Raw genomic sequence first — 21683 nt, 5'->3', positions numbered from 1 at the left:
TTAAAACTTCTTACTGAGGGACTTCCCTGGTGGCGCAGTGGATTAGAACCCGCCTGCCAATGCAGGGGACACGCGTTCGAGCCCTGCTCGGGGAAGATCCCACATGCCGCGGAGCAACTAAGCCTGTGTGCCACAACTACTGAGCCCGCGCACCACAACTACTGAAGCCTGCCCGTGCTCCACAACAAGAGAAGCCACCACAATAAGAAGCCCACGTACCACAACGAAGAGTAGCCCCTGCTCACCGCAACTAGAGAAAGCCCGCGCACAGCAACGAAGACCCAACGCAGCCTAAATAAATAAATAAAATAAATAAATTTATTAAAAAAAAAACTTCTTACTGAGTGTTGAAATAGAGCTCTATATATATATATATATATATATATATATATATATATATATCCCTTGCTTTGCAGAATGTGTGTATTGTAATCAGTTGACTATTAAAGGCAAGTTTCTGTAAACTAAATAGAATCTTTATACTTTCATCATCACAGCTGAGGTCTGTATAGAATGCTCACTATTTTACTTGATCTCTCAACTATCCTCGGAGTCAGGCGTTATGTGAAGTGAAGGAAATTGCCACTGTCCAGTGGTCATTCACTGGAGAAGCTGAAGTTCATTTTGCTATCTCGTAATTCAGAAATCTTCAAAGGCTCTCCATTTCCGAGCAAATCAAGTTGGAACTCCTCTGCTATGATTTTTTTTTAATAAATTTATTTATGTATTTATTTTTGGCTGTGCTGGGTCTTTGTTGCTGCGCACGGGCTTTATCTAGTTGCGGTGAACAGGGGGCTACTCTTTGTTGCGGTGCGCAGGCTTCTCTTGTTGCGGAACATGGGCTCTAGGCACGCGGGCTTAGTAGTTGTGGCGCATGGGCTTAGCTGCTCTGCGGCATGTGGGATCTTCCTCAAGCAGGGCTCGAACCCGTGTCCCCTGCATTGGCAGGCGGATTCTTAACCACTGCTATGACTTTTAATATCTTTTGTAATCTGGCCCCATCCAACCTCCTTGACCTCATTGCTAACCATTTCCCGACACGGGCATTTAACTCCTCGTTGTGCTTAGAACAATGCTGAGTACATAGTAAGCGTTCAGTAAATGCACACTTATTGATGGATTTTTAAAGGTAAAAACAAGATATTCCTATAGGCTATCAATGAGATACAACTCTGAGGCTATTTTGAAATATATTTCTAAGACAATTGGGACAAGTTGAACTTTGACTAAATGTTTGATATTAAGAGAGTACTGTTACTATTTTTTCTTTCATTTTTAAAAAAATTGAGGTATAGTTGATGTACAGTATTATATAACTTTCAGGTGTACACCATAGTGATTCACAATATTTAAAGGTTATATTCCATTTATAGTTATTATAAGATATTGGCTATATTCCCTATATTTCCGTGTAGCTTATTTATTTTATACACAGTAGTTGGTACCTCTGTTGTTAGTATTTTTAGGTGCGATAATGGTATTGTGTTTATATTTTAAAAATCGTTGTATTTTGGACTGAACTGTGTTCCCCCCAAATCCCTGCCTTGAAGCCTTAACTTCCATGAGAAGATAGGGCATTTAAGGAGGTAATTAGGATCAAATGAAGTCATAAGGATGGGGTCCTAGTTCAGTAGGACTGGTGTCCTTATAAGAAGAGGAAGAGACACCAGAAATGCACAGAGGAAAGGCCATGTGAAGACACAGTGAGAAGGAGGTCGTCTGCAAGCCAGGGAGAGAGGTCCTACCAGAAACCAACCTGTCGGCATCTTGATCTTAGACTTCCAGCCTCCAGGACTGTAAGAAAATGAGTTTCTGTTTAAGCCACCCAGTCTGTGGTATTCTGTTGCGGCAACCTGAGCAGACTAATATACCTGTTTTTAAGATAGCTACCTATTTATCTATCTATCTACCTACCTACCTACCTATCATCTGTCTAAATGGTGTGATGTCTGGGATTTGCTTCAAAATGCTTGTTGGAGTAGATGGTGATAGATGAGACATCAATGATAACTCTTAAACCTGAGGGATGGATACTTGGGAGTTAATTATACTGTTCCTTCTACTTCTGTTTATCTTTAGAAATTTTATTTTAAAAGTTTTTAAATTTTGGCAAAAATGAAAAACTAGCAACAAAAACCTGTGACTGAGAGGAGGCTGCACTTGTTCCCAGGCCAGTGATATAGGCAGAGGGTGCGGAGCTGGGCAGCGAAGACTATGGGACTTTGTGGCTTTGGAGACTATCAAAACTCACCTGGCTCTAGGAGGTCCTTTTTCTCAGTGATCCCCTTTGCTCCTCCCTATATCTTTTTGTAGGCCTTTCTCCTGATTCCATCCAATCATTATGAGATGGAATAATGGAACTGGCTTGACCTATCAGTGAAATAGTTGGATACTTAAGAGGTAGGTCAGAAAGACCACGTCACCAAAATAAAAAAACCACTTTGCTTTGCTCTGTCATCCATGCCTGAAGTTCCCTGAACTAAAGTACTAGCATCAATCAACGGGCTGCCTTCAATAAAAATAACACACACATACACAAGCACAATCACACAAGGTATAACTTGCTTCTCCCCTTTAGGGCACAAATACAGTCTTGTCACATGTGTACAGTTGATTGCTTCCACACCTACACGCTCCACTCATAATGTCTTCTTAAGGACCCTTCCCACCTCCAGGTGTTCAAATCCCCCAACTTCTGAAGTACCATCCCCCAACACACACACATACACACACACACACCTGCATTCATGCCAGGCAGAGGGGGAGTTGGAGACTCCACAGTCCCTCTCCCCATCCCACCCCTCCCTCACTGCTCCTTGCAGCCTCCCTGTGTTGTAACTGAAGGCTGGCCAACTGTAGTTTGGCAGAAAATGGTTGTCGACCATTACTGGGATGACTCCATTGGTTCATTTTTCTGCCCGAGCCTCAGATGCACCGCCACATTGGAGGCTAATGACCCTTCTTAGTGAGCACTCTTCTCCTCAGCCATTGCTCCCCAAGGCACAAATCGCCAAGGTGACTAGGCCTGGAGTTGCTTTGAACAGCAACCACGTGCTGGGTTGTGTATAGTTTTCCCACGGTCCCCACATGCTGAGCTTGAGTTTCCAACCTGGACGTGTGTCCTTGTCAAGTTTTTTTTATTTAAACCATCTCCTGGCTCTTCTCTGGACCCACCTCGATCCACTCCAACCAGCCTCTCCAACACCGACCTTTGAGGATCAGGGAACGGATGACCAGGCCGCACCAAACCCGAGACAAACACCAAGCTCTTCAACTGGTCCACCACCATCTCCCAAATATTTTTATATCAATGGAGAGAAGTTTGGGAGGGAGGGTCAGCTTTGTTAATTCAAGGAAGAGATCCACTTGAACTCTGAACTCAGAACCAAGAGATCCTGCTGAACATTATTATTGCAAAACTAAAAGGGCCACTGAAGTGACCTTCACACAACCTAGAGGCTCTGCTTCATGGTGACTTTCTGTCTCTCTCTATACAAAGAATGTCTGCCACCTTCATTCAAGAAAACAAGCAGGACTTCTCTGGTGGCATAATTGTTGAGAATCTGCCTGCCAATGCCGGGGACATGGGTTCGATCCCTGGTCTGGGAAGATCCCACATGCCTCAGAGCAACAAAGCCCGTGAGCCACAACTACTGAGCTCGCGTGCCACAACTACTGAAGTGCCTAGAGCCCGTGCTCCACAACAAGAGAACCACTGCAATGAGAAGCCCACGCACCGCAATGAAGAGTAGCCCCTGCTCGCCACAACTAGAGAAAGCCCGCGTGCGGCAATGAAGACCCAACGCAGCCCAAAAATAAATTTAAAAATAAATAAATAAAAAAGAAAAGAAGCAAGAATTATTAGAGAAATGCAAATCAAAACAATAACTAGGTATCACCTCACACTGGTCAGAATGGCCATCATTAAAAGGTCTGCAAATAACAAATGCTGGAGAGGGTGTGGAGAAAAGGGAACCCTTCTACACTGTTGGTGGGAATATAAATTGGTGCAGCCACTATGGAGAACAGTATGGAGGTTCCTTAAAAAACTAAAAATAGAACTACCATATGATCCAGCAGTCCCACTCCTGGGCATATACCCAGAAAAAACTATAATTTGAAAAGATACATGCACCCCTATGTTCATAGCAGCACTATTCACAATAGCCAAGACATGGAAACAACTTAAATGTCCATCAATAGATGATGGATAAAGAACATGTGGTACATATATACAATGAATACTACTCAGCCATAAAAAAAGAATGAAATAATGCCATTTGCAGCAACATGGATACAACTAGAGATTATCATACTAACTGAAGTAAATCAGAAAGAGAAAGACAAATACCGTATGATATCACTTATATGTGGAACCTAAAATACGACACAAATGAATATATCTATGAAACAGAAACAGACTCAGAGACATAGAGAACAGACTGTGACTGCCAAGGGGGAGGGAGGGTGGGGGAGGGACGGACTGGGAGTTTGGGATGAGCAGATGCAAACTATTATATATAGAGAATGGATAAACAACAACGTCCTACTGTATAGCACAGGGAACTATATTCAATATCCTGTGATAAACCATCATGGAAAAGAATATATTAAAAAAGACTGTATGTATATGTATAACTGAATCACTTTGCTGTACAGCAGAAGTTAACACAACATTGTAAAGCAATTATACGTCAATAAAATTTTAAAAAATGAGAACAAACAAATAAAACTTACTCTGTTTATAAATATGAAGGATATACCTACCACATCATCCTATCTAAAGAGTGGGTTTACAGGTGATTTTTATTTTTCTTGCCTGTACTTTCTGATTTTTTTCTTTGATGACCATGTATTTCTCATGAAATAAAAAGTCAGTATAAAAGAAATTTGAAGCAAGCAGGCCTTAAAAGGAAGACAAGAGGATTCCAGATAACCAACGAGGTCCTACTGTAGCACAGGGAACTCTACTCAATCTTCTGTAATGACAGACATGAAAAGAATTTGAAAAAGAATAGGTACATGTCTAAGTATAATTGAATCACTTCGGTGTACACCTGAAACTAACACAACATTGTTAATGAACTATACTCCAATCGAAAATAAAAATTAAAGGGACTTCCCTGGTGGTCCAGTGGTTAGGACTCTGCACTCTCACTGCCTGGTCCCCAGGTTCAATCCCTGGTCAGGGAACTATGATCCCGCAAGCCACGTGGTGGGACCATAGATAGATAGATAATAAAATTTTTTTGAAAAGAGGATTCCAGAAACACAGTGTGAGTACTCTTGAGCTCTGCTTGGTAAGCAAAGGTCTCTACAAAACATCTTCTCTATACAAATAAGCTATAACCATCCAGGAAACAAGACTGCTTGTTGGTGGAGAAAGAGAATGCAAAGTCCAGCTATTAATGGTGTCAAAATTCGTATTCTGAAGAGAATTCTGGATTGCTTCTTGCCCAAAACAAAACTAAAATGAAGAATAAAAATTCAATAAACTTTCCCTAGACAACTTTACACATGGAACCTCTTTCAAGTCCCATTTCAGGTTTCATTTTTTAAAAATAGAACCTTGCTTTGCCTTTTTCAACGCATTCTTTTCTACTAGTGTTTTGGCTCTAAAATTTAATCCCATGGGCAATGAAAGAGAGTCCAGGCCCAGAGGTTTTTATCAGGTGGATCCGGAAACTGCTCCTTTTTGTTCTTTTCTAAATACCGGGGGACTATGATTCAACCAAAGTAACAAAACAAAAAACAAAAACCAAAAAAGCCCACTCCACCAAATGAAAACATAAATGTCCCTTTGCTGCAGTTTTGTTTATATCGTGCTTACTTACTATCTGCAAAACGCCATGATATTGAAAGTGTTGTCTTAGGGATAAAACGCAATTTAACTCGAGCTGTTAGACACCAAGACAAACCAGGATGCTCTGGGCGTCGGTTGTCAGGAGCCAAGTGGTGGCTTTTGCTTCCCACCAGAGAGGCACCACCTCCCTAGGGGAAGCATTCGATGCCAGGGAGCCCTGAGAACTGACAGACCTAGGCCCTGGTGTGCACCCAAATGGGAAAGCAAGTCCTTTTGCACAATGGCTTTTGGTAGAGGAACCTTGGCTGAACAATGGTGATTGTAGCTAAAGTGGATGGTAACACGCCCCTGGGGAGTCCTTGCCAGGGAAAGTGCCCCCCAACTCGACAAGGGGAGAGAGTATACGGCTGTCTTTTTTCATGAATCTTTTAAGCTTACGGGGGCACTGGCTGACCTGCTGGAGGCTGGTCTCCGGGTGGGAGTGTATGGGAGGTGGCCCAGAAGGAAGAGGACAGACACAGCACTAGCTGTTCGGATAAGCACAGATGTTGAGAGGGGATTCTGAAGGCAAAGACTGGAGCTGATTGTCTTTTTGTTTTTACTTACAAAAATAGGGCACAACACAAGGAATACATGTGAACCTGTATTGTTACTTAATGGGGGTTAAGCTTTCGATTCTGTGATTGTCTTATTTTACTTACTGTTTCTTACTAGAAACCCTCAGATATCACAGAAAAACAAATTTCAAAGGAAGAAATTTTGAAAAAAAAAAAAAAAGATGCTTTTTCCTACATCCTACTTACTCTTTGAAGTTGGACAAAGAGGGAGGTGGCTTTTGATCAAGTTGGGATCAAACGGCACCTTAAAGTCACTAAGCTGGATATTGTGAACAGTGCTGCTATGAACATAGGGGTGCAGACTTTATCTAAAGAATGGATAAACAACAAGGTCCTACTGTATACCATAGGGAACTATATTCAATATCCTGTGATAAACCATAATGGAAAAGAATATTTTAAAAAGTCAAAAACTGAGTCACTTCGCTGTACAGTAGTAATTCACACAACATTGTAAATCAACTAGACTTCAATAAAAAAAAAAGTCACCAAGCTGGTAGCCAGTACAGCACTTCAAGGGCAAAACTTGGTGCTTAGATATTTAACACAGGGACAATGGGAACGTTGAAAAGAAGATGTAACACTACTTTGTCTTTTCAGTGTTCCTCTGAGTCATTACTTTATGTCTTTTTCTACCTACAAAGATGGATTTACATGTGTCAAAGCTATCTCCTTGTTTGACTTGGGCACAAGCTCTTTGTGGCAACCCCCAGACCTGTCAGTGTCAAAGCTATCTCCTTGTTTGACTTGGGCACAAGCTCTTTGTGGCAACCCCCAGACCTGTCAGTGTCATGATGATTCATGTGACGTGTCCAGGAGGGCTGGCGGTCCACCTTGGGAAGAACGGACCTGCCGGCTCAGACGTGCTGGTTTGGTTCAACGTGGTACATACTTATTAAGCCACTACTAGGTGCCAAGGCTGACTGTGGAGAGAAATTTAAAAGATTAGTAACATGCTTCTCAATGGAGACAAAGGAAGGAAAGGCTAGTTTGGGGTAGAACAGTTGGGCAAGATTTTACAGATTTGAGCTGGTCCCTGAAGGGTGACTAGGGTCCCAGCCGGCAGAGGAAGAGAATGCCCTGAGATGCCTTTGGGGTGTGGTCAGAAGCCTTGCAGGTTCCAGGGATTCCTGGTGAGAGGGAAGGCAGCAGAGATTAGGATGTAGTACACTTTATGTATCTCAAGGCTTTGGGGCAAGGTAAAGAGTAGGCTCACCTCCGCAGGGGACCTCTGTGCTCCTGAGGTCGTGATTAAGGTAGGATCCAGGACCTGGCTGGCTGAGTTAAGGAAGGAAGGGGTAGATGTTCACCAAGCAGGAGCAAGATGCTGCCAGGACCTGAGAGCCTGGATCCCTTCCCCCCTGAGACCCAGCATCTTTTCTTTCCTTGGGCTCCATGAGACACTTGTACCCTGGAATAACTTTCTCTTTGCTTTAGCTAGTTTGAGTTGGGGATCACATACACCTTATCAATCCAGTATCATTGTTTTCTCTCATAAATCAACAATTAAATCCAAGCTCTGATGCCTTTTCATCTCTTTTTTTTTTTCTCTTTAATCACATTTCAAATATATTCACCCGGCTAGAGAATCACGTTGATCACTCATGGCCTTGGGCCATGGGAATGCAGAGTGACAAATAGCCCCAATATGGGAAGGGTGGGCAGTACATAGAGAGCTCTCAGCTTTGTGGGTCACACAGAGCCAGGGATCCTTTCTGAAAAGTGTGCTTGGGTAGGGCTCCATAATATGGGACATACCCTGGGACTCTAACAAAAAATACTTAGTTGCATGAAGAATTATCCTGTCTTCTAACATACACACACTACTATATATAAAACAGATAACCAACAAGGACCTACTGTAGTACAGGGAACTCTACTCGATACCCTGTAATGACCTATATGGGAAAAGAATCTGAAAAAGAACAGATACATGTATATGTATAACTGAATCACTTTGCTGTACACCTGAAATTAACACAACATTGTAAATCAACTATACTCCAATGTAAAATTTAAAAAAAAATTTTAATGGGAATTCCCTAGTGGTGCAGTGGTTAAGAATCCACCTGCCAGTGCATGGGACACAGGTTCGAGCCCTGGTCCGGGAAGATCCCACATGCCTCGGAGCAACTAAGCCCATGCACCACAACTACTGAGCCTGCACTCTAGAGCCCGAGAGCCACAACTACTGAGCCCGCGTAACACAACTACTGAAACCTGTGAGCCTAGAACCCATGCTCCGCAGCAAGAGAAGCCACCGCAGTGAGAAGCCCGCACACCAGGCTTCCCTGGTGGTGCAGTGGTTGGGAGTCTGCCCGTCAAAGCAGGGGACACGAGCTCAAGCCCTGGTCTGGGAAGATCCCACATGCCACGGAGCAACTAGGCCTGTGTGCTACAACTGCTGAGCCTGCGCTCTAGAGCCCACGAGCCACAACTACTGAGCCCGCGGGCCGCAACTACTGAAGCCTGTGCACCTAGAGCCCATGCTCCACAGCAAGAGAAGCCACCACAATGAAGAGTAGCCCCAACTAGAGAAAGCCGGCATGCAGCAACGAAGACCCAACACAGCCAAAAATAAATAAATAAATAAATAAATAAATAAATAAATAATTTTAAAAAATTTTTAATGAAAAAAATAAAGTCAACTGATTAGAAACCTTAAAAAAAGAACATTAAAAATATAAAAATCTGTTCCATAAAAAAGAAGGATTGTCTTCTAAACTACTTTACAGTTCCTCCCTTGCCCCGACTTGCTCCTCCCCATCCCCCAGGGATTCTCAACAAAGGCTGAGTCTCAAAGACCCTTGAGACAAAGGCCTATTCACCAATGCAGTGGGAAAGGCAGCAATCTAGGCATTTGCATGAGTGAAGAAAATAATTGTTTGTGTGAATTTTTAACCTTTCAAATCTGTTTGTGTTGCCATGCAGACACAATCTCACTGGTGCCCCTTAGTTCTCAGACTTGAAGAATTGAAGAAGAAATTTTTGTATCTTCTTATCCCTGCTATTGTAAATTTCAACATGAGTCACTTTCAATTTGATCTCATTAACTTACAGCCGTGAATTTTTAAAAAAAATTCTTAAGTGATCATAGCATTCAATATTTTTCTCTCATTTATTCTCTACGGTTTCATTATTTGTCAAGACCAAACTCTTGTTTCTTATTCATCAGTTCCTGTAGCATTTCCTAAGATCTTGACTGTTCATGGGCTTTTATTTTCTGTCTTCTTCTCTTACCCTCAGCAACATGCTTTTGAGAACACACTTTATCAAGAATGCAACTCACAATGCCAAGATACAACTCCAAACGTACTATGTAAAATCACCATAGGTTTAGTCCAACCTTTTCCCCAAGGCTGATGGTCAAAGAAGTATCCTTACTTAGACCTGGCCAAACATTACCCAGCACTCTCTCTGAAAGGCAATTAATGAAACAAAAGGAACTTGCAGCTTCAAATGACACAGAAGAGCTTGGATAAGATCCTGATGACCCAGCTCTGCCTGATTCTGGTCCAGGCACCGGATCTCAGGTCCCTGCATTACTCCGGAGTTTTTGATCCATATAAGTACTTCTCTAATTCTTCTAAGCAGATGTCCAGGTTATCATTTGTAGGTCCAGGTATCACTGAAGAGCCAGAACTAGCCTGTCCATACCCAACAGGTGTACAATACAAGCTTTGTCAAGGGCTTTTTTTCAGGAGCGCTCACATTTGTGGCCTTGTGCCCAGACTGCTTCTGCCTAAATGAGCTATTATTGCCAAATAAACTTTTAGTCTTAGAGGCTTAGTTTAGCCTCTCCCAGACGCTCAATATATTGGCCTGGTTTCCTGCAGTTACTTCCCAGCCCTTAGCCTTACATCACGAATCCTCACGGAGATTTTTTTCCCTTCTCCTTCTTGTGGTCAAACAATCCACCTTTTCTATGTGAGTGGTGAGTGGTTTTCAATCACATATTTACTTCTGCTCATCGCTTCATACATGCAGGGTTGTCTCCCCAGATACAGTCTAAATTGCCTGTGGGAAGGGATCCTGGGTGTGTTGTTTATATCTCTCTGCCACATCTTGCGTGGGTACATCTGATGGCCAGTTAAGGGGAGACATCTTTCCAGTGGAAGAAAATATTGGATAGACAAAGAAATAAAGAAAACCTTTCTAACAGGTGAAGAACAGAGATAGCTAGAAAGGGAAATTAAGGACAGGGGAGGCAATAAAAAGAGAAAAGAAAAGAGAAAAATACACCTTTATTCCTTGGACCACTAGAATTCTTCCTCATCTGAGAGTTAATCTAGTAGGTGCTTTGTCATAATAAACAAAATGTTCAATCTTCCTATATTTTATAGTCCATTTCTAAGGCATTTTAATGTTTAATCCCACTTTAATTTCTATGGCATGTTGATTGTAAAGGTCCCCCTCTCACTATTCACTACAGCAGGAAACACAGCTTTGTTCTTGAATAAGAATTGAATCAGGGCTTCCCTGGTGGTGCATTGGTTAAGAATCCGCCTGCCAATGCAGGGGACATGGGTTTAATCCCTGGTCCGGGAAGATCCCACACGCCGTGGAGCAACTAAGCCCGTGCGCCACAACTACTGAGCCTGCACTCCAGAACCCACATGCCACAACTACTGAAGCCCATGCGCCTATACCCCGTGCTCCGCAACAAGAGAAGCCACCGCAATAAGAAACCCACGGACCGCAGTGAAGACCCAACACAGCCAAAAATAAATAAATAAAATAAATAAATTTATAAAAAAAAAAAAAGAATCATTCTTTTTCAACACACATATCTTGGTAGCATAGTATGAGGGCATATATTGGATAGTCTCTCAATATATCTCATTCCTATAACATGTTTAATAAAAGCAATGCAGGTATAGAAAGTACTTTCTAGTATCATAAAATAAAAGATAATAAACCATAATGGAAAATAATATAAAAAAGAATGTCTACATGTGTCTGAGTCACTTTGTTGTACAGCAGAAATTAACACAGTATTGTAAATCAACTATACTTCAATAAAAAAAAATTTTTTTAAGGTAAGCATTAAAGACCTAGTTGTTATTAAATTCAATTTTGTATTCTTTTTCGCAGTAGGGATTTCTCATAATTGTGGTTATATATAACATATAACTATAGCTAATACAATAGCTCTTTACTTTGACCTGTGTATAAAGTGTTGCCTATAGTTCCAAATATTCACATGCTAAAAATGCAAAGTGTCAAAAAAATGCCATGTCATTTCTAAAATCAGTACTGTAACTCGGAGACAATTGAAATTGATCTCTTACATGTCACATCCAAGGCAGGTAAGAGCATGGACACATTTCTCACAAAGATGCATTGAAACACAGGGCTGCCTTTCTTTTCATATCCATTTTAAAGCATCTATTCAGAAACCAGCTCCATGCTCTGGATCAGAGTCAGTTTTTGTCACCGATATGGGTGAAAGGCTCATCACTATTTATCCAGGATGTTTGACAAGTGAACCATATCCAAGAAAGTGCCGGCAGAAATCAAAGATTATTTGGAACAGCCTGGAAGGAAGCTAAAGACTTGGATGTAATTTTTAACCGGAAGAAAATTCCTCTTCACCAAACATTCCAAGTTCTTACATTATTATTTATCAATATAGTCAGAGAAAGATCTTTTCACCTATTTAATTTCATTCAACTTTCCATTTTTTAAGTTCAGAGAATGTCTATTTCTATTATGTGTGTGGCTATCAAGGGCACCCACTGAAGACATGCAGGACAAACAACTAAGGATTTAAAACTATGGAGCTGAGGTTATCGCTGATTCAATGTTAATTAAGTACCTTCTTCTTATTTTTTCTTTACCAGCACAAAGATGATAAACAGTGGTTTTAGCCCCAGGTCCAGAGGTGAAGGAAGGGAGTTGATCAGACAGCTCTGCCAGGAAGTTTGTCTGCAAATAGGAAGGTTATTTTTACCAACAATTACAGACGCCAGAGCATATATTTTGACTGTATTTTCTGGGTGTGTAGGTGTGAAATCGAGCAGGACACCGTGGGGTCCTCCCGGGTACAAAAGCCCCTCTGTGTCCCCCATTTCTTGTTTGTAGAAAAAGGCTTTAGTCTCCTAGGCCTTCCCTGAGTTCCAAAGAGCAGACTCAAGCAGTTACTAATTAGGGAAGTGAGGGATTGCAGAAACAAAGGAAAAGCAGGTAAGCAAAAAAAGTAATGATACCTTAAACAATAGTTCAGAAATAAAACAGAATTCCTCCTCAAGAGATATATATTATCAGTCTTATGCATCTCTTTGAGTTGTTCTTCAGAAACTAAGACTCCTGCCCATGTGGAAGATGCTAACTACATGCTGACAACAAGCACACAGACCCCAGACTGGTTGGAACCAGAAGGTTGATGGTTAAGATTTCTGAAACATTGCCCTGTTACCTCACCACCAGCCAATCAGAAGAAAGTCCACAAGCTGCAACCCTCACCCCAAATGCTGCCTTTAAAAACCCTTCCCCAGGGACTTTACTGGTGGCACAATGGTTAGGAATCCACCTGCCAATGCAGGGTACACGGGTTCAATCCCTGGTCTGGGAAAACCCCCATGCTGCGGAGCAACTAAGCCCGTGCACCACAACTACTGAGCCTGCGCTCTAGAGCCTGCGAGCCACAACTACTGAGCCCACGAGCCACAACTACTGAAGCCTGTGTGCCTAGAGCCCGTGCTCTGCAACAAGAGAAACCACCGCAATGAGATGCCCACGCACTACAACGAAGAGTAGCCCCTGCTCGCCGCAACTAGAGAAAGCCTGTGCACAGCAACAAAGACCCAACGCAACCAAAAAAAAACCAAAAACCAAAAAACACTTCCCTGAAAGCCATTGGGGATTTGGGGTCTTTTAAGCATTAGCTGCCCATTCTCCTTGCTTGGCACCCTGCAATAAATACTGTACTTTCCTTCACCACAACCCGGTGTCAGTAGATTGGCTTTGCCAGGCAGCAGGTGAATGGACCCCAGTTTGGTTCAGTAACAGACGGTCTGGGTAGAGCTATTTTCCTCTTTTGCTCAGGCCCCACTGTCATCCAATACATAATATGTGGTCCTGAACACAGTCTTGTCTGTGACTCTAACGAGGATCCAACTCATGACCTTGACCTCCTGGACATAAGGGTCTAGAGCTGTGCTGACCCGTACTGCAGTCACTAACCACTTGTGGTTATTTACACTTCAGTTAAATTTAAAACTTCAGTTTCCAGTACCACATTTCAAGTGCCCCACAGGCAAATATGATTATGGCTCACGGCTACTGTATTGAACAGTGCAGATACAGAAGATTTCCATCATCACGGGAAGTTCTGCTGGACTGTGCTAACTAGATCCTGGGGACTCAAAGTCTGTGAACCAGCAGCAGTGGCATCACCCAGGAGCTTGTTAGAAATGCAGAGTCTCAGTTACCCCCAAATCTACTGAGTCATAATCTGCAGTTTACAAAGACTGCCAGGTGATTTATGCACCATTCAAGTTTGAGATGCATTGCTCTAGACAGTGAAGGAAGCACAGCCTCAGGTTTAGAACAAGGAGAGAACTGTATCCAGGTTGGGTTCACCAGGGGCAGGGTCACTTCCTGCAGGAAGATGTGTTACTGTGGCTTACTAACACCAGGAAGAACATAAGGTTACTTCCAGCCATAATTTAACAATCAACATCCCTACCAATTGCTGGTGTTGATACATGTCTTCCTTCCTCTTGATCCCCTCAAAAGAACCAAACATTGATTAATCCCTTACTCTGAGCTATACCTTGTTCTAGGTGTCTCATATGTTTTGATTCATTAATCCTCACAAACAACCCAATAGGTGGCTTATGTTATTAACCTCATTTTACAAATGAGGATTTTCAAGGTGCAGAGAATGGAAGTAAGCTAAGGTCACCATGGCCAAGCCAAGTTTCTATGGAACTCACACAAGAGGGTCTCTCCAGGCTGCTGGCAGTTCCTGGAAAACTACAACTTTGGGGGTTCTTACCAGGTGCTCTGAGCTCCAAAGCCAAAGGGGTGGAAAGGATTACTTGTTTGTCCTGTGTTCCTCTTGGTTCCATTTATCTCCCTGAGAGGCTCCGCAGTTCAGATTTGCTGTCACCTACTTTAAGGTGATGGCTGGCAAAACCCCACATTTCCTTCCTATTTGTCTAGCTTAGCTCATCTGAGTGCTCAACTCTCTTTCCCCAAATTCCCAGGAAGAACCCAAGAAAGATGGAGAGCTGCAGTTAAACTCCTGCCGAGACCCTAATGCAACCTGCCCACCAGGGGATGCAGGCCCCGCCTAGAATCAGCTGCTTCCTGCCCTACCTAATGGCTCAGCGTGAGTCATCACTCTCCCCAGCCCCACTAGGGCGTGGCTCCTCTGATCCCTTACCAGTAAGGGATCAGTAAGGCCGCCCAGTACGGCTGGAGAGCCAGCTATTTCTCCTTTGCCTCTCATGAATTTAAAATGACTGCACTTAAAGCCCCAAAGTGCCCACAGACCTGAAATTAACTCTGTCGGCCTTTGGCAGACACCAAACGACCTGCATGCATTAAAGCCCAATGAGGGGTAACTGGGGGCTTGCCAGGGCCTTGCCTCTCACATGGCTACAGAGGGACCTGCCTCAGCATCAGCCTTGTGTGGTTATTCACAGTGTCAAGTTTTGTGGAACCAATAGGACACACCACCCAGGACCTTAGTTTCCTCCCCTCCTGTACTCTGCTTGGCTTGCTTTCAGTAGGAAATGGTACGTTCTGGAAGGACAGAGATTGTGTCTCTGTACCCCGTGGGTGTCCAGCAGAGGGCCCTGCATACAGTGGGTGCTCAATAGATGTTTATTAAGAGAAGGAATGCAAATGAATGGGGATTCCAATGATTGCTGTTACTACTCAATAGCCAATAAGAGCAGCACGACACTCTGTAGCCCTCTAGGAGCCTTCTGCAATAAACTTAAAGTACTCTATAAAATTTCAGGTGATAAATGCATATACTAGTCTTATCTGATAACCAGGAAGGCTGGTGTTAAGTGAGGTTATGATGTGGCTACCATCGAACCTGGCAGAATAAAATTCAGTCTTTTTTGTTTGTACCGTGAACCTCTATAGTCCAGGAGGAACTGAGATCTAAGAGGAAAAAGGGTATCATAAACAGTCACGGCAGCTGACTGATTTATGTCCGTCTGAGGGTGACCTGAGACAAGACCACTGGATTTGCTAATAAGAAGGGTACAAATGAACTTATCTACAAAACAGAAATAGAGTCACAGATGTAGAAAACAAACTTATGGATACCAGGGGATAAGGGCGGGGGGATAAATTGGGAGATTGGGATTGACATATACACACTACTATATATAAAATAGATAACTAATAAGGACCTACTGTATAGTACGGGGACCTCTACTCAATACTCTTTGATGACCTATATGGGAAAAGAATCTGAAAAAGAGTGGATATATGTATATGTATAACTGATTCACTTTGCTGTACACCTGAAACTAACAACACTGTAAATCAACTATACTCCAATAAAAAAAAAAAAGAACATTGGATTTGCTCTGTGGCTGCAGAATGTTTCAGGAGCAGAAACAAAGCCAAGGGGCAGGGCCTCCAGAGTTGGTGTGGACTGCTGCATTTTTCAGCCTGGAAAGGAAGAAGGGTGAGAGGTCGGGGTGGAGTAAACCAGTGAGATTCCGATGTCACCTTTGGAGGGCACAGGCCAGGGCTGGGCCCCGTGGCATCCATCTCTGCCTGGACACGCTCTAGAGCACCAGTGAATGGATTCTGATGAGAGCACTTATCTGAAATATTTGCCAACAACTTCACCCTCCTTGGAAACTGAGAGGAAATACTCTAGGGAGGAGGTGATTACATCATGCTGGCTTCTGCCCTCTTCCTGGCTCTGAGGGCTGCGCCCTGTATTGTCACCCTGCGTTCTGCCAACACCCATGTCTCACTTTTCCCTTCAAGCTGGTGAGATGGGATAAATGGATTCTTTTATGTCTGGAGAGGCGTCTGATCCTTAAAGGACCTCATTGAAGAGAAAGCATTTTTTGAGAGTCATCGAGTTTAATGGGTCTTTATGTAAAGACGGACTTTCCAAAATCCCTCCTGAAGAAGGCCATTTGCACCACTGTCTTGAATATTGGTGTCCTCAGTACAGCCTCTGAGGAACTGACTGTGGATGAGGTCAGTGGGTGACAGAGACCGCAGGGGACTTTCCACTGCAGAGAGGATGCAGGTCTTTGCATGATGGCTTACAGATGACTTGGACCTTTTATTTTATCTTACTTATTAAAAGTACTAAAAGTAACATGGTTAATTATTAGAGAAATGTAAATCAAAACTACAGTGAGGTACCACCTCACATCAGTCAGAATGGCCATCATCAAAAAGTCTACAAATAATAAATGCTGGAGAGGGTGTGGAGAAAAGGGAACCCTCTTGCACTCTTGGTGGGAATGTAAATTGGTACAACCACTATGGAGAACCGTATGGAAGGCCCTTAAAAAAACTAAAAATAGAGCTACCATATGATCCAGCAATCCCACTCTTGGGCATATATCTGGAAAAGACAAAAACTCTAATATGAAAAGATACGTGCACCCCAATGTTCACAACAGCACTATTTACAATAGCCAAGACATGGAAGCAACCTAAACGTCCATCAACAGATGAATGGATAAAGAAGATGTGGTACATATATACAATGGAATATTACTCAGCCATTAAAAAGAGTAAAATAATGCCATTTGCAGCAACATGGATGGACCTAGAGATTATCATACTAAGTGAAGTAAGTCAGACAGAGAAAGACAAATACCATATGATATCACTTATATGTGGAATCTAAAAAAATGATACAAACAACTTATTTAAAAAATAGAAATAGACTCACAGACATAGAAAACAAACTTATGGTTGGTTACCAAAGGGGAAAGGGGAGGGGAAGGATAAATTAGGAGTTTGGGATTAACAGACACACACTACCATATGTAAAATAGATAAACAACAAGGACCTACTATATAGCACAGGGTATTATAACCTATATTATATATTATATTATATATAATTATATTATATATTATAACCTATAATATCTTGTAATTATATGTATCTTGTAATTATATTATTATATTATAACTTATAATATCTTGTAATAACCTATAATGGAAAAGAATCTGAAAAAGAATATATATATATATATATCTGAATCACTGTTCTGTACACCTGAAACTAACACAACATTGTAAACCAACTGTACTTTTAAAAAAGAAGTACTAAGAGTGTAAATTGTGATGATGATATAGCAGCAACCATCATACGTAGCACTTTATTTTTTCAAAGTCCTGAGGTATTATAGCATTCCTCTCCTTCTTTAACCCCAGGAAGAATCAGCCCTGTCTTACGTGTCCTAAGAGGACATGTCTCTAGCTGGGATGAAGGAGAGAGGGCACTGAAGTTAAATGAGGTCCTGAGTTTGCATCCTGACTGTCACTGACCAGTTGTGGGGCCCTGAGCAAAATATTTCATCCTCTGAGCCTTGGTTTAATTATCCGTAAAGATAATCATAAAATTTATCTCAAAGAGTCATTCTGAGGACTATATGGGATCTCAAGTGCGAAGTTAAGCTTTCAGCAAATACTTGATGGGAGAATTAACTACACTGTCATAATTCATGGGTCACACGCCTCAACAGCAGTATAACCTTCCTGCCAGTGATGGAACAGATCTCACTAATCTGTGTACACCCGGCACCCAGCCAGAGCCCCACCCATTACAGTGCTGAATAAATGTTACTGAATAAATGAATGAATGAGTCATGTAGCTCATGTTGCTTCTAGGACCACTGGGCTGACCAGTGTTGTCAAGAGCTCTGCTGGGCTGGAGGGGCCTCCCTGGCGGTCCAGCGGTTAGGATTCCATGCTTCCACTGCAGCGAGCTCGGGGTCCATGCCTGGTCAGGGAACTAAGATCCCGCATGAGAGAGCTCTGCTGAGCTGGAGAGAGCTGGACTGCCAGGTGTCTTTTGGAGCAACCGATTAGGACAGTGAAAGTAACAGTGAAAGTCACAGTCAAGGCTTTGATTACTCACTGCCATAGTAGAAGCAGGAGGCTGGGTTGGAGAGTGAGCTGGTGCCTCCTGTTCCATTTCCCCCTGAACAGCACCAAGCGAGGGTCAGGAGTAGCAGCACAGATAGGGCATTTCTCACTATTGGGAAAGCCCTGAGCCAAAGGTGCCTGCAGTTTTGTGGACCTGGGCTGGGATGGGGGTCGGCGTGGAACAGTTCTGAATACTAAGTCAGCATGGAGAGGTGTCTTCAAGGTTTCTGTATTAGGAGGGCTTAGCAGTCTCCTGAAGAAGATGTCTGCTGAAGGCTCCCCAATAAAGATGCCTCCAAATAGAGACATCTGGCCTGGGAATACAGACGAGTGCAAGTGCAAGGCCAGGGCACGGAGTCCTTCAGTTCAGCTCCCTTGGAGGCTGCAATGCACGAGGCCTGGCAGGTAGAGCCTGAGGGTCAGGCCTAAAACCCACACGTGGGTGTTTGGTCAAGAGGTAGACTCTTCCTCCAGTTTGTCACATCAGACAGATAAAGTAGAGGGAGACACAAGACTTCAGCTGCCTTGTCTAGGTTCACCTGATCTGGCAGGTGCAGAGCTGGGATCAGAAGAGAGTTCCTTCGGTTCTACCTTGATTATTTCGCACTGGACCAGCAGTGGATAAGTGAGCACTTGTAGCCCCCAATATCACAGGAAGTTGCTTCTGCTTTGGGAGGTTGTCCAACCCTAACCAGAATAGCTGTCGACTTCCAAAGTCTGTTGGGGTAGGCAGAATTTTGGCCCCATGATCTTTGCCCCTAGTGTTAGCCTGTGTACTGCATTACACAGCAAACGGGACTTTGCAGATGTAATTAAGGTCATTAATCAGTCGACCTTCAAATAAGGAGATTAACCTGAGCTATCTAGATGGGCCCAAGGTAATTCCATGAGTCGTTAGCATAAGAGGAAAGCAGGAAGTCAGAGAGAGAGGTCTGAGGCTTGATGAGGATTTAATGCACTGGTGCTGGTTTGAAGATGGAGAGGACCATGAGCCAGCGATGTGGGTGGGCTCTAGATGCTGGGAATGGCTCCCGGCTGACAGCTGACCAAGACACAGGACGTCAGTCCTAAAATGCACGAGAAGGGACTAAGTTCTGTCAACAACCTCAGTGAGTCTGGAAGCAAATTCTCCCCCAGGACCTCCAGATAAGAGCCCAGGCTGGCGACCCCTTGATTTCAGCCTCATGAGACCCTAAGCCTGGTTAAGCCCACCTGGACAGGTGGCCTAGAGAAACTGAGATAATAAATGGGTGTTGTTTTAAGCCACTAAGTTTGTGGTAATTTGCGGCAATAGAAATCTACCATGTGGGCTTCACAGATAACAAATAAGGACCGACTCTATAGCACAGGGAACTCTACTCAGTACTCTGCAATGACCTATATGGGAAAAGAATCTAAAAAAGAGTGGATATATGTATATGTATAACTGAGTCACTTTGCTGTACAGCAGAAACTAACACAACACTGTAAATCAACTAGACTCCAGTAAAAATTTTTTTAAAAAGCGCAGTGTGACAACCCATCCTGCCCCCTCCTCCTCATCCCCTCACTACCACCTGGTAACCACTCCCTTGGTCAGTAGGTCTGGGGACCCTGGGGACAGGCTGTTGCCAAGCCCAGTGTACACGTTCATGAGTGTAGCTCAAAGTTCATTTTAAGCTTGTGGGTTAGGAAGGCACTGGGACGATTTCTCTGATGTCAGGACGCTTCATGATGGTATCTTTATCCCTTCTGTCTGTGTGACATCTCAGTGGAAAGCTTTCAGGTCAAAGAACTAGGGTTGTCAGGTAAAATACAGGCTACCCTGTTAAACTGCAATTTCAGATTAAAGAACAAGTAATTTTTTAGTATGCCCCAAATATTGCATGGGACATACTTACACTAAAAAAAATAATAGATATTTTAAAGTCTGCCAACCCTATAAGTGGCAGACATTAAAAGTTAGAGTTTTCCAGAGCAAGTAGCACTGACTAGGAAAGTATGAAGTGGTGACGTAGATTTGATCTGGCCTCCCTTTTCTGGGACCAGTGCCCTTTTGTGCCTGTCACAACCAAATCTGGTATCAGGAAAGGACCTCATATCAGGTATTCACACTTCAGTGGGAATTGTCAGCAGGCGTGTCTGCCTCTTTAATGTTCTAATGTGGAGCAAAGGACCCTGCCTCCTGTTAAAAGTGAAGTGGGGCATCACTGAGCAGGGGCTGATTGATAGATCTTCGGTCTGAGTTCCTTCCCAAGGCAGGAGGTAGGGGGAAGATGTGGACTTGCAGAGTCAGATGGTCTTCAGATCCTGGCCTGTTGCTTCCTGCTTTGTGATTTGCAGTCAATTATTTCTCAGTGCATTTATTCTCACCTATACTACATTTACCTTCAGGGTTATCGTGAGGATTGATTGAGTCTATACATGTGAAGTATCTGGCACATAGTAGATGCTCAGTAAATATTATTTATCTTTTTCTCCCCTGAACTCTGACCTTGTCGCCATGTGCTTATTCTATGTACTGGCAAAGATGACCATGTCTATCTGAGGCTACCTGTAGGTACCTATCTAAAATGCTAACCTGGAATGTTACTCAGCCATAAAAAAGAACAAAATAATGCCATTGGCAGCAACCTGGAAGGACCTAGAGATTGTCATACTGAGTGAAGTAAGTCAGACAGAGAAAGACAAATATCATATGATATTGTTTATATGTGGAATCTAAAATAATGGTACAAATGAACTTATTTACAAGACAGAAATAGAGTCACAGATGTAGAAAACAAACTTATGGTTACTGGGGGGATGGGGGGGAGGGATAAATTGGGAGATTGGGATTGACATATACACACTACTCTATATAAAATACAGAACTAATAAGGACCTACTGTATAGCACAGGGAACTCTACTCAGTACTCTGCAATGCCCTATATGGGAAAAGAATCTAAAAACGAGTGGATATATGTATATGTATACCTGATTCACTTTGTTGTACAGCAGAAACTAACACAACATTGTAAATCAACTATACTCCAATAAAAATTAAAAAGAAAATAATAAAAAGCTAACCTGGGGACTTCCCTGGTGGCTCAGTGGTTAAGAATCCGCCTGCCAATGCAGGGGACACGGGTTCAATCCCTGGTTGGGGAAGATCCCACCTGTCACAGAGCAGCTAAGCCCG

The 21683-nt window shown here is 42.8% G+C and overlaps 1 protein-coding gene and 1 long non-coding RNA gene across 2 annotated transcripts in view; one reads left to right on the top strand and one right to left on the bottom strand.

Annotated features, from left to right (window-relative positions):
- Positions 1 to 21683, top strand: part of LOC309625887 (uncharacterized protein) — a gene marked incomplete at its 5' end in the record, with an annotated part of 120243 nt that overhangs the window by 26333 nt on the left and 72227 nt on the right. The gene's annotated exons all lie outside the window — the stretch shown is intronic.
- LOC309626725 lies at positions 887 to 17821 on the bottom strand. The gene is made up of 3 exons (XR_014243372.1): positions 9767 to 17821; positions 7201 to 9735; positions 887 to 7135 (listed from the first exon to the last, which is right to left on the bottom strand). It is a non-coding gene; the product is annotated as an uncharacterized lncRNA (long non-coding RNA).

This window comes from Balaenoptera borealis (assembly GCF_965194805.1).
Source record: "Balaenoptera borealis genome assembly, chromosome: 3".
Lineage (NCBI taxonomy): Eukaryota > Metazoa > Chordata > Mammalia > Artiodactyla > Balaenopteridae > Balaenoptera > Balaenoptera borealis.
Note: the sequence above shows the minus strand (reverse complement) of the source record. Positions and strands in the feature narration are given on the sequence as shown.